General features: G+C 39.1%; 1 protein-coding gene across 7 annotated transcripts in view; it reads right to left on the bottom strand.

Moving 5' to 3' along the window:
• Window positions 1-13,136, bottom strand: part of ERC2 (ELKS/RAB6-interacting/CAST family member 2) — a 1,052,138-nt gene that overhangs the window by 1,027,903 nt on the left and 11,099 nt on the right. The gene's annotated exons all lie outside the window — the stretch shown is intronic.

Here is a 13,136-nt window from a genome sequence, read left to right as displayed (position 1 = left end):
TTGTATGTTCATCCATCCAGTACTTGTATAACCTGGAGCCCCATCTATGTGGGGGCAAAAGGATTTATTACACTTGCACAAAAAAAGAATCCAGAAATTATCTTTGCACACTGTTTCCTACACAGAAACATGCTAGTGTCAAAATTATTAGTGGATGAATTACAAAAGGTCCTAGATAACAATATTAAAATTATTAATTACATAAAAAGCAAGCCACTGCAGTCAAGATTATTTGGAGAATTAGGTTCCTCAGTGGATGCTTTTTATACACTACTCTTACTGCATAGGAAGTGAGATAGTTATCTCAAGGAAGAGTTCTATCAAGATTTTATGAATTGGCTGGGCAAAGTGGCTCTCACCTGTAATCCAAACACTCTGGGAGGCGAGGCGGGTGCATTGCTTGAGCTCAGGAGTTGGAGACCAGCCTGAGCAAAAGCAAGACTCCATCTCTAAAAACTGCCAGGTATTGTGATAGGCACCTGTAGTTCCAGCTTCTGGGGAGGCTGAGGCAAGAAGATCATTTAAGCACAGGAGTTTGAGGTCTCTGTGAGCTATGAGGCCACGGCACTCTACCAACGGCAAAAGTGAGACTGCTCAAAAAAAAAGAAAGATTTTATGAATCAATAGAAGTATTGACCTTTTTTAAAGTGCACTGTTCTGAATTAGGTGATTTACTCTTTGACAAGGTTTGGTGTAATGAAGTTGCATTTCTTGCAGATTTATTTCAGTCTTTGAATACTCTTAATAAGAGTATGCAGGGAAATCATGAAAATATTCTCACATTTACAGAAAAAATGAATGCTTTCAGAGAAAAATTATTGCTCTGGAAGGAAAGGATTAAACGTAAAAAAGCAGTAGAAATATTTGAACTAGTGAAAAGGTGTAAACTAGAAAAAAGTCTTAATGAACATATGTTACAAACTTTAGATTTATTGTACATGAATTTTGAAAAATATTTTCCTGCACCTACACTTAACATAACATCTCTGGATTGGGTGAGAAATCTCTTTGTTTTAAATGCATTTATGTCAGCAAATTTAAATATTACAGAAAAGGAAGAATTAACAGAAATAAGAAATAACAGAGGATTGTCCTTAAAATACTCAACAACAGAATAGGCGCCATGGCTCATGTCTGTAATTCTACACTCTGGGAGGCCAAGGGTGGATTGTTTGAGGTCAGGAATTTGAGACCAGTCTGAGCAAGAGCGAGACCCCCTCTCTACTAAAAAAAAAATAATAATAATTTTTTAAAAGAAAAATTAATAATAAAATAAAATATTCAACAACAGATATTACACCTTTTGGTTATTTCTCAAGGGTGAGAATTTCCAAATATTACCAAAAAGCAATAGAAATAGTTCTTCCGTTCTCAGAGTAATATTTGTGTGAAGCGAGCTTTTCTGCAATGAATAATATTAAAAACAAAACTCAATCACAGTTAGAATCTTTAGAAGATTTAAGAGTATGCCTGTCCAAAATTCAACTTTGCAAAGATATTCTTTAAAAAGTCAAGCTCAGATATCTCAACAAATGTAAAATTATAATAAACAGAAAAATAAATAAGTATAAATAAATTTTGTAAAGAATATTAATTATCTTGGGAGGCGCCTGTGGCTCAGTCGGTAGGGCACCAGCCCCATATGCCGAGGGTGGCGGGTTCAAACCCCGCCCCGGCCAAACTGCAACCAAAAAATAGCCGGGCATTGTGGCGGGCGCCTGTGGTCCCAGCTGCTCGGGAGGCTGAGGCAGGAGAATCGCTTAAGCCCAGGAGTTGGAGGTTGCTGTGAGCTGTGTGAGGCCACGGCACTCTGCCGAGGGCCATAAAGTGAGACTCTGTCTCTACAAAAAAAAAAAAAAAAAAGAATTTTAATTATCTTTTTATTACAAATTATAATAAATTGTTTTATTCGGGGGGCCATGATGGTACATTTTTGTGTTAATAAATAAATCAAAAAACGTATATTCTTTTTTTTTTTTTTTTTTTTTTTGAGATAGAATCTCAACTATGTCGCCCCTGGTAGAGTGCCGTAGCATCACAGCTCACAGCAACCTCCAACTCTTGGGCTTAAGATGATTCCCTTGCCTCAGCCTCCTGAGTAGCTGGGACTACAGGTGCCCTCCACAACACCCGGCTATTTTTTGTTGTTGTTGTCATTGTTGTTTAGCAGGCCCAGGCCGGGTTGGAACCCACCAGCCTCAGTGCATGTGGCCAGCGCCCTAACCACTGAACTATGGGCGCCAAGCCAAAAAAAAAAAAGGTATACTCTTTTTTTAACCCTTTTTTTTTTTATCAATATCATTTAAGTATGCCCATGAAAGTTTAACCATAGGTTCAACTGTGCAGTGAGATTAAAAGGTTGGGAAACACTGCCCTAGATCAAGACTTAGAACATTTTCAGCATTCAAAAAGTCCAATAATCCAGAGGCCTGTAGTCCCAGCTACTCTGGGGTCTGAGGCAAGAGGATCGCCTAAGCCCAAGAGCTGGAGGTTCCTGTGAGCTATGACGCCACAGCACTCTACTGAGGGCAACAAAGTGAGACCCTGTCTTTAAAAAAAAAAAAAAAAAGAAAGAAAGAAAAGTACAATAATCCATATATGACCCCACAGCATTTTCCTTTGTAATTTCATAATTCCATATTAATATGTGAAACTACTTGTTAGTGGTCTCTCTTTCCTTCTACTATAAATCCCTCTATTGTACTCCAAGGTGGGTTTGTTTGTTTGTTTGTGTTGTTTTTGAGACAGAGTCTTACTCTGTCATCCTAGCTAGAGTGCTGTGGTGTCACAGCGCGCAGCAACCTCAAACTCTTGGGCTGAAGCAATCCTCTTACCTCAGCCTCCCAAGTAGCTGGAACTATAGGTGCCAGTCAAGACACCTGGCTAGTTTTTTTTCTATTTTTGTAGAGAATGGGGGGTCTTGTACTTGCTCAGGCTAGTCAAGAACTCCTGAGCTCAAGCAATTCACCCACCTCAGCCTCCCAGACTGCTAGGATGACAGGTGTGAGCCACCTACACTCCAGGTTTTAACATTTGTGGAACACTTGTAAAGCCCAGGGCAAGAGTACAAATGGAGGTCCAGGTACCACATGTCTGTACATCTTAAAGGTATAAATCAAGCTAACAAACTGATAAATAAAATACATATTAGCCTCTTCTCTTGATAAATATAGACATAGGAAAGATGAAGTTTGAATTTTGAACTTAGAATTCTTAGACTCCTCAAAATTCCAGCCAAAACATGGTGGAAAGAGAAAGGCCTGCCCCAACCAGGGGCCTCACACACATGAACTCTGTAGCACGCACACTGAGCTGGCTCCAGCTATATCAAGGGTCAGCAAACTTTTCCCATAAAAGGCCAAATAGTACATATTTGGTTTTGCAAGCCATCCAGCCTCAGTTACAAGCACTCAACTCTGCCATTTCAGCTCCAAAGCAGCCATGGACAATTTGCAGCCAAATAGGGATAGCTGTGTTCCAATAAAATGTTATGCATAAAAACAATTAGGTGATAGTTGGATTTGGTCCATGGGCACCAGTTTGCTGACACCTGATCTATAACCTCACAAATAGGTGCCCCTTGGCAATCCTAGGCCTAGGGATGTACATGCTGGTAGCACAGTTTGCTCCTGGGAGGATGGACCCAGTAAAAAATCCCAAGCATACCCTGAAAGACAACTAAGGGTCATTTAGGCAGGGAAGACAGTCTGTGGATACCCTGACTGGACTCTGGAATGCCAGGCACAGGCGCCAGGGGGGCACCTTCTCCTGCAGGAAACATCTGAGGGGCTAAGTGCAGGTGCCCACCTAGAGCCTGCCAGAGGAGGGCCAGAGTGGGACCCTAAGATACGAGGCCCCGTTCAGAGGCTCCTCTTGCCCAGGCCTAAGGAAACACAGAAGCTATGCAGCATAATCTTTGAATATTTGAAAGAATGAAAATGGTGCTTTAATATCATTTTCATCTTATCACTGAAGTCACTTCCATGGTAGTTATATGACAATTTTGTAATTGTAGCTGGAAAGGAGAGACATTGTGTTTTAAAAAAGGAAAGTGGAAACCTCAACATTAGATCTAGTTGGAGCCATATTTCTAACTTCTTGATGTTAGAAATATGGCTTGAGCAAACCTCTCTGACCCTCACTTTTCTGATCTGTAAAATAGAGATAATAGTAGTACTTTCCATAGAGATTTGGGAAAGATTAAATGAAATGATATAAGAAATATACTTAGCATAATACCTAGCACACAGCTAATGCTCAATAGAAGTTAACCTTGATAAGCCCAAAGCTCCAGAACACAACACAGTGATTTTAAACCTCAAAATTGTGTCTGCATGTTCTCAGTTCACTAAGCTTAGCCTTATCAGACACTTCACAGTCAAACTCAACTGGCTGTTCAAAAATGCTCAAGACATCAGCCATTTTAAAACCAGAAAGAAAAAGGCTAAGCACAGTGGCTCATGCCTGTAATCCTAGCACTCTGGGAGACCAAGGCAGGGGGATGGTCTGAGGTCAGGAGTTCAAAACCAGACTGAGCAAGTGAGACCCCCATCTCTACTGCAAATAGAAAAATGAGCCAGGCATTGCGGCAGACACCTGTAGTCCCAGCTGTTTGGGAGCCTGAGGCAAGAGGATCACTTTGAGTCCAACCAAGAGTTTGAGGTTGCTGTGGGCTATGATGCCACAGCACTCTACCCAGGGCAACAGAATGAGACTCTGCCTCAAAAAAAAAAATAAATTACTGGAGAGAAAAATAGACATTCCTTCCCCATGATTTGCAGACTATATTATGCATCTGTAGGTACTGAGAAGTCCCAATAATAAACCATTTAATCTTTAAATGTTATAATGATATGAGTCACAGAGTTAGTGGAGGACCTGGGGTGAGTCCAGCTTGACATAGCAGAGATTTTAAAAATACTTTTCCATTATTCTCCAAAAAAAGCTGTAGGCAACCCAAACACACCTATCCAAACATCACTACTCTCTCCTTTAGTTCCCCCAAACTCGTTTTATAATTACAGTTTTCCACAAGCAGAGTTAGATGATTACATGTTCAGCTGCTGTGGCTCATGTTTTATGCAAGGTGCTTGAATGAAGTGGCTGACTATATTCCATACCAGGCAAGGGCTCTGTATACCTAAGGATTAGCTAACTATTCTAAACAATGCCATTATTTAGATTTCAAGCCCTGTCAATTTATTTCGATGTATTAAATTCAAAATCTGAAACACCTAAAAACTTTTGTTAAAGTAACAGACTATCATATTAGTACATGGCTAACTCTGCAAGTTAAAAATGTAGCAAAACCCCAAAATAACAAATAGTAAAACTAAAAACTAATTTGAAATGTTAAATAAAATTAAAGTAAGAGTTATGGCTAATATATATGCTGATTATAACAACATTATTCATTGCCTCATAAAGTCTCATAAATGGAACAAATCAAGCTGGTTGCACTGAAGAGATAAATAAGGTTTTTAGATTCCTCTTTAAAACATCTGTGCATTTCCTTTAATCTACAAATGTAAAATGTCAATTGGCAAAGCTTTAGCCATAGTATACTTACAAAAAAGAATATTCGGGAGCTGGTGGGTCTTACACTAAAAAATCCTCAATCTGTCACCTAACAGATGTTTCAGAGAAAAATGACAAAAAGAAAAATAACAACTCTACCCTCTTGCCCCTAGAAATCCAATCACACAAAATTTTGTCACATTGACAATAACATAAGGATTATGTCTAAATAGCTTTTTACTAGAAAAGAATATACACATAATCACATACACGAGGATGATTTTTAGCAAAGATGGGAAGCTATTAAAAAAAAAAAAAGGCCACAATCAACAGCAGGGGGTGCAGAATGGCTTCGATGTGCAAATTTCAGAAACAAGCATTCATCTGTGTATTCTGGAAAGAAGAGCAAGAATAAACATTGTGCCCTAACTCTGAGGTCTCTCAAAAATATGGCTTGTAACCATGGAGGAGTCCCATGGGAGGCTTCGGCAAGGGTCAAGTTCAGAGAGCTGAACAGTATGCAGAAATGCCTTTAAAAACTGAACTTGTAGTAAATAAGAAGTCAGTAAGGACATAAAATCATCAAGTGATTAAGTCAATTCTCTCACCTATGAATGGATAGGTAAGGTCATTTAACATAAAAATAAATAAAAGGGGAAATTATCAAACATGATTCTTATCTGGTCAACAAATATTTCTACCCAACAAACCTGTAATGTGGTTCCTGACAAGCTAGAGACCTAAATCCCTCCATTTAAAAGGGGGTTGTAGCCCTTTCATTTGGGTTTACATTAACAACTCTAATTGTTGTGTGAGGCTGCCCGGTGCTATGGAAAATAATGAAGGCCTTCATTATTTGGAAATAATAGAAAATAATGAAAGCCTTTCTGGAAATGACAGAGGGCGGTCTCAGGTGGAGAGAGGCCTGTGAAAGGAAGAGCATGGTAACAGAGAGGGGGAAATTCAGTTGTCTTAAACCTGGGCAAAAGTTGGGGACAAAAGGTAGATCCACAGTCATAGATAATGTAAAAAATTTACAGATCTCATGAGAATTTAGGGCTTTTTTTTTTTTATTTCAGCAATCTGAAAACAAATAATGTAAGTATATTCTTGATCATCAGGGCAGCCATGCCTACTGTGTTTGAGCACCAACTTATACCCTAAGAAATCACTATGGAGCAATGAGGAGGGAAGAAGATAGACAGGATCTAAATGAAGTGTTCTCACGGGGTAAAAGGTAAGGGATGTCAAGTTCCTCAACATGAATCAAAGGTTCACAGAAGTTGAATGTTGTGAACATGGCAGCAGAATTGAGTCATCACCCAGCACACAGCAGGGTAGACCAGCTGACTGGCAAATAACCTGCCTAACATCATCTTCCAGTTACAAGCAGTACTTTAGTTAATGCAGTTAAATTAATGTTGTTCATTTGAATTAGTACTGTAATATGAAGTATATTCAATTTCTAAATGTATTTGGGTTTTATAAAGGTACAAGAGATAAAAATAAAAATTTGCCAGCTTTATGTTTATATAATTAAGAGTATTATTACAATAAAATAATTTAAGTCAATCCTGGGATTCTATGAGAAATTGTTTTAAAAGGGATCTCATCCAACTTTGAGAAACCTTGGTTAAGTGATTAAGCATACAATGGATTAGAGTCCCGAATCTCATATTTATTATCTGTTTAACCTTGAGCATGTTAGCAAACCTTTCAGAGCTCAGTAAGTAGCTCAGTAACAATGGCTACTTTACAAAAATAGAGTGAACGATGATTACATTAGAGAATGCAGAAGAGCTTAGCACAGTGCCTGAGGCTTAGTAAATACTCAGTGCGACCATCACCATCTTCAGTACTGATCAATAGACTCATCGTGTTTTCTTAAATTAGACCCTTTATTACAATATGTTTCTTCCTCATGAGTAAAATAGGAATAACAATATTAAACATCTTGCAATGTATCCAAAAGGAGTACCTGGTTAAAAAATTTGCAAAAAAAAAAAAAAATTGCACATTAAAGTAAAATTTTAGTGGGGGAGAAGGAGGGAAGGGAGGGGCAGGATGGGCGGAGGGAGGGTGATTGGTGGGATTACACCTATGATGCATCTTACAAGAGTACATGTGAAACTTAGTAAATGTAAAATATAAATGTCTTAACACAATAACTAAGAAAATGCCAGGAAGGTTATGTTAACCAGTGTGATGAAAATATGTCAAATGGTCTATAAAACCAGTGGATGGTGCCCCATGATCACATTAATGTACACAGCTATGATTTAATTAAAAAAAAAAAAAGTAAAATTTTAGCCAATGTTAGCAATTGTAGCCAAAGTTGCATCCCATGTTCACAATATTCACCATCTCCCCACAAGACATCTAAATGAGTATATTTCAAAGGAAGTTTTTGTAAATCACATACTCACTCACAGTTCTTTGTCCAACTCTGCCACTGGATTGTGAGCTCTTGACAGTGGCAGCCAGTCTGAGTTATCCCTGTATTCCCCCACAACACTTAATGCTTCCAAATAGGAAGCACTCAACAAATACTGTATTCAATGAATTAAACAGAACATCAAAATTAAGGTACAAGTCAAGGTATTAGTTAAGACACTCAAGTTGAAATACATAAATAAGTTGCCAGGTAAGTTTCTTTCAGGTTTATTCATCTGTGGTTAAGATCACAGTACCTGACAACGGATCATTCTTTGTACTCCATTCTCCAAAAACCAAGACAAAACTCTCTTTAGATGTGTCATCTAAATTTCAAAATGCTGATAAAATATTTCAGAAGTACTTTTCCTTGTAACAAAGTTTTTTTTTTTCATTTTAGACCATTTTAACACAATTTATTTCAGAAGTCTAAAACTTTATAGCACTGAGGCCAGTTGCTTGTAATATAACACAAGAAAGAAATGTAAACCACTGGAAGAAGGAGAAGAGGCAGCGTGAGCCTTGACTTGGGGGAAAAGCTCTGAACCCACAGTGCCTAAAGTGGAAGTGCCACTGCATAAGCAAAGCCAGAAGCACAGGAGCTGTGCCTTGACGGGAATCCCAGAGAGATCCTGTGACATGCTTTTTATTTAATTGGACCTGAATTCCCTAAAATCCCATGACCATGGCTGAAAATGGTCATTTTTTACACTGTCTTCATCCTACTAGTACCAAAGTCCTTGCTATAGCACATGGGTACATAACTAACTGTGCTTCAAGAGGAACCATTTTCTAAACTACAGGTAAATGTTGCCCCTGTGCCCATTTCTACAGCCTCCTCCTTGTAGGAAAGGGGTCTTTCCTGCTTCATTGACATCTCGGCCAAGCAACTTGTTTTGACCAATGAAATGTGAGCAGAAGTAACACATGCCATATCCAAACAGTAGCTATCAGAGCCATCTTGTGGGTAAACCAGTGTTTTTTCCTTCCGACAAGGCTCCTTCAACTCCTGTCCTAGAACAAAGACAACGCAGAGCAGAATCACAGACAACCCAGGATAGAAAAAAGCTGCTGAGATTTAGAGGTCATTTGTTTGCTCAGCACAACCTAGCGGTATCTGACTAATACACCTAGCTACTGTGAATACAGGGCTAAGACAAAATATTTAACATTCAGGTTAAAATATAGGACAGCATTTTCCCCCTGATTTATCTCTCATTTCTTTCTGTCTTTTGCCAAGCTAGGTAATGTTACCCCTTCCAGGACAGAATATCTCATATTAGGTCTCCAGATAGATGCAAATCGTTTGTAAACGATGCCTTTTCAGATATAAATACACACATACAACCAGCCATTTTCACTGCCTCCCAAAGTATCCTTTTTTATCATTCCTGGGCTCTGATTTCCTTTCTGACAAATAACTACTCCTGATGCTTAGACATCAAGATGAAGGCAATCATTGAAAAAGCTTAAAGGAGCATAACTCCTGCTAGGAGATTATTAGTCATACAAACAGCCCTAAGTGAATGCCAGTGACATGGGCTAGAACTCATGAATGAATGTATGGTCAGCCTGGCCCAAGCATACCTCACCACAGGAGGCCAAGAAAACGGAATCTGCACACCTGCTACCTGTGATCCCATCTCACATTGGCTTTGTGAGTTCCAGATTACACCAAACGATGCCACTTTCCTTATTTGAGCCTTTTGCAAGACAGATGATTCAACCCTGATAGCTCCTTAAAGGCAATGAACATGTCACATTCATCTTTGTGTCTCAGCACTATCACACTTGGAATTAAAAAGTAGCTCACTGTGGAGCAGTTAGTTAAAAGAATGAGCTTTCAGGCCAACAGGACAAGAGCCCAATATTCAAATACTAGCTTCTTTATTTACTTGAAATGGGATCTTGTGAGCAGATGCTACAAGTGCCTACAAATGTCCCTCTGATTTTTTATAGTGTCCCAGGAGACCCTCCACTGCCAGTATCAGCCTCTCTGCCTGGGGACTTCTTTGAACCTTGAGAAGCTAGTTTTCCCTTGCAGGGGGAAGGATGGAAGTAGTAGGGAATTAACCACTCTCAAAAACAGCTGCTGCAGGTAAAGATATTTATATACCAGTGTTCACAGCAGCATTATTCACAAGAGCCAAAAGGTGGAAACAACCCCAATGTCCACTGACACTGAATAGATAAGGAAAATGTGATATATACATACAATGGAATATTATTCAACCTTAAAATTAAATGAAATTCTAGTATATGCTACAATGTGGACGAACTTTGAAAACATGCTAAGTAAAATAAGCTAGGAACAAATGGAGAAATTTTGTATGATATCGCTTATATGCGGTACCTAGAATAGTCAAAATCAGAGACAGAAAGTAGAATTGTGGTTTCCTGGAGCTGGGGGAAGGGGAAATGAGGAGTTGTTCTTTAATGAGTACATATATAAAGTTTCAGTTTGGGATGATACAAAAGTTCTGGAGCTAGATAGTGATGATGGCTGTACAAAACTGTGAATGTACTGAATACTATCAAATTGTGTACTTCTCTTTGAAATGATTAAAATGGTAAATTATATATATATACACACACATGCATATACAGATATACATATACATATATATGTATTTACAACAATAAAAAAAAAAATAAAAAGGAAAGAAAAGGCCGAGTATGTTGGCTCACACCTGTTATCCTAGCACTCTGGGGAGGCTGAGGCAGGTTGATTGCTTGAGCTCAGGAGTTCCAGGCTAGCCTGAGCAAGAGTGAGATCTCATCTTTACTAAAAATAGAAAAACCTAGCCAGGCATTATGAAGGACGCCTGTAGTACCAGCTATTCAGGAAGCTGAGGCAAGAGAATCACTTGAGCCCAGGAGTTGGAGATTAGCTGGGACTACAGGCACCCACCACAACACCAGCTATTTTTAGAGATGAGATGAGATCTCACTCTTTTCAGGCTGGTCTCGAACTCATGAGCTCACACAATCCACCGGCCTCAGCCTCCCAGAGTGCTAGGATTACGGGCATGAGCCACCGCCCCTGGCCTGAATATACATTTTTTAAAAAGCTGCACAAACAAAACTTGACTAGACTTACATGTTAAAAGAAGTTCTGTTCCCCAAAACAAAATAAATGATAAAAATCCCAACACTTCATATGTACACAGTATTTAACTTTGTTCTTAGCCTTACCATGATCTATAGTTGGCCAACTTAAGTTGACTAAAGCTAAACACCATTCATGCTGGGCATGTCTAATGATTCGATCTTTGCTTCCATTACATTATAAGGTTCATATTTCTCCCTATATTACTACTTACATTTTTCCATTTTTCCACTTATAAAATAGTGACAGAATTCAAGAAATAGTCAAGAGATGGCAAAAACTCTGCTATACAAATATGGTGATGCTAATAAAACTATTTGCTGAAAGGTAAGGTCATGACACAAAAGCTCAAACTGTTCATTCATAAATTGAGGCACAGAAGTTAAGATTAACATGTGAAAGGCAGTTTAACAGGTTAACATATAATGTAAAAAAGTGTAAAACATGACCAAAGTCAAGTCACAGACGGCTGGCATACACGGGACACTGAACAGTGTTCTAGCCCATAACTTCCAATCTTATATCACTCACTATAAATTACTTCAAGTCATTCCCTCTATTAGCCTAACAAAGGTTTGCAGTTTTATTCCACCCATGAACTGCAAACCTTTGCAAAGATTTTTTAAGACCTATACTCTCTGTACTCTGCTTAAAACTCGCTGAAAAGAAATTGGTCCTGGACAATATTTAGAGAGATTCTCAGTGCCAACTGTGGTGTGGAGTCCTGCTGCAGATTTTTTATCAGGAGATTATTTTTCCTCACCTGAAAATGGACTCTGAAAGTTATTAAGGCTACAGAAATTGTGTTTGATCAATGAAATCAGAATAGGCCTACTATAATTCCCAAGGCCACAATCAATCTTTCTACTATTCTACAGGTCATCCTACCACCCCCTCCATCCCAATTTCAAGCCTCACACTCCCACAGGCAGGTAATCATTGCCATGAAAGCGGCATAAAAGGAGAACAAATAGAATTCAGAATCTCTGCGTATGTCAGTCCCTACTTGAAATCTCTTGAAGGTTAAGCTCAATCCTCATCTCCTAATGGCTCACAGGGTTCTCATGCCCTGTCACACTCTCTGGCCTCTCTTAACATACTCAACCCTTGACCAAGCTAAACTCCAGCTCTACAGGCCTAACGATGTTCACCTTTCAAACCCTGAACCTCCCATTCTCTCACTCCCCTTGGACCTGGTACATACTGTTTCCACTGTTATCTGTACCATCAAATCCAAATGCTCCCTATTCCAGCTAATTGCCCTTACTCTTCACTGACCTTAGGTGTTACCTCATCTTTCATCCATAAATCTCCTAAGCCCACCATAGCAGCTGGATGCTCCCCCAGAAGGGCACCCATGACTCCTGCTTGCTCGTCTGATGCTCCACTAGATACCACAATCCCTGAGCTCCCTAAAATCACTTGCTCTGTCTACAGTACCCTTATGCCCAGAAGAAGACTGGCACAAAGCAAGCACACACATATGACAGGCATATAATAAAACAGGTTAATTTTTGTTAATAGTGTCCATCATGAAAGCACATCAGCCATTCCTGTTTTTCAGGTGAAAATAGTTGCTTAGTTGAACCTCTGCATGAAGTAACTGTTATGTAAAAAAAAATTTATATGTATATATATGTTTATATTTATACACACACACACACACATATATATATATATAATAGATCTGGAAGAGGGCCTTTGAAAAAAGTTGGACCAGATGACAGAGAAACACAATCCCAAATAAGGAGAAAGCTAGTGACAAAGCCAGAAAGGTCTCTTGACCCCAGGTCCATGCTACATCTCTGTATCCAAAATAATCTGCTCTGAAGTTATTCTAAGCAACTATTCATGCCGTGAATTCAAGGTGGCCGTCAATGCATTCAAAGCTTGTGTATAAAAAGATAGTTCTTTCTCAGCCTTAACAAAAAAGGTAAAGAATTCCCCTTGCGTGCCCCTGCTAACGGCTCCATGCTCACAAGCGTGATGAGCAGCAGCCACTAAGGCCCAGCTGCCTTTGTATCCACCCAGCATCAAACAGGACCTATTTTCAATGAGCCCATAAGAATGCCAACCT

Source organism: Nycticebus coucang, chromosome 8 (assembly GCF_027406575.1).
Source record: "Nycticebus coucang isolate mNycCou1 chromosome 8, mNycCou1.pri, whole genome shotgun sequence".
NCBI classification, from domain to species: domain Eukaryota; kingdom Metazoa; phylum Chordata; class Mammalia; order Primates; family Lorisidae; genus Nycticebus; species Nycticebus coucang.
This window is presented reverse-complemented; position numbering and strand designations above follow the sequence as displayed.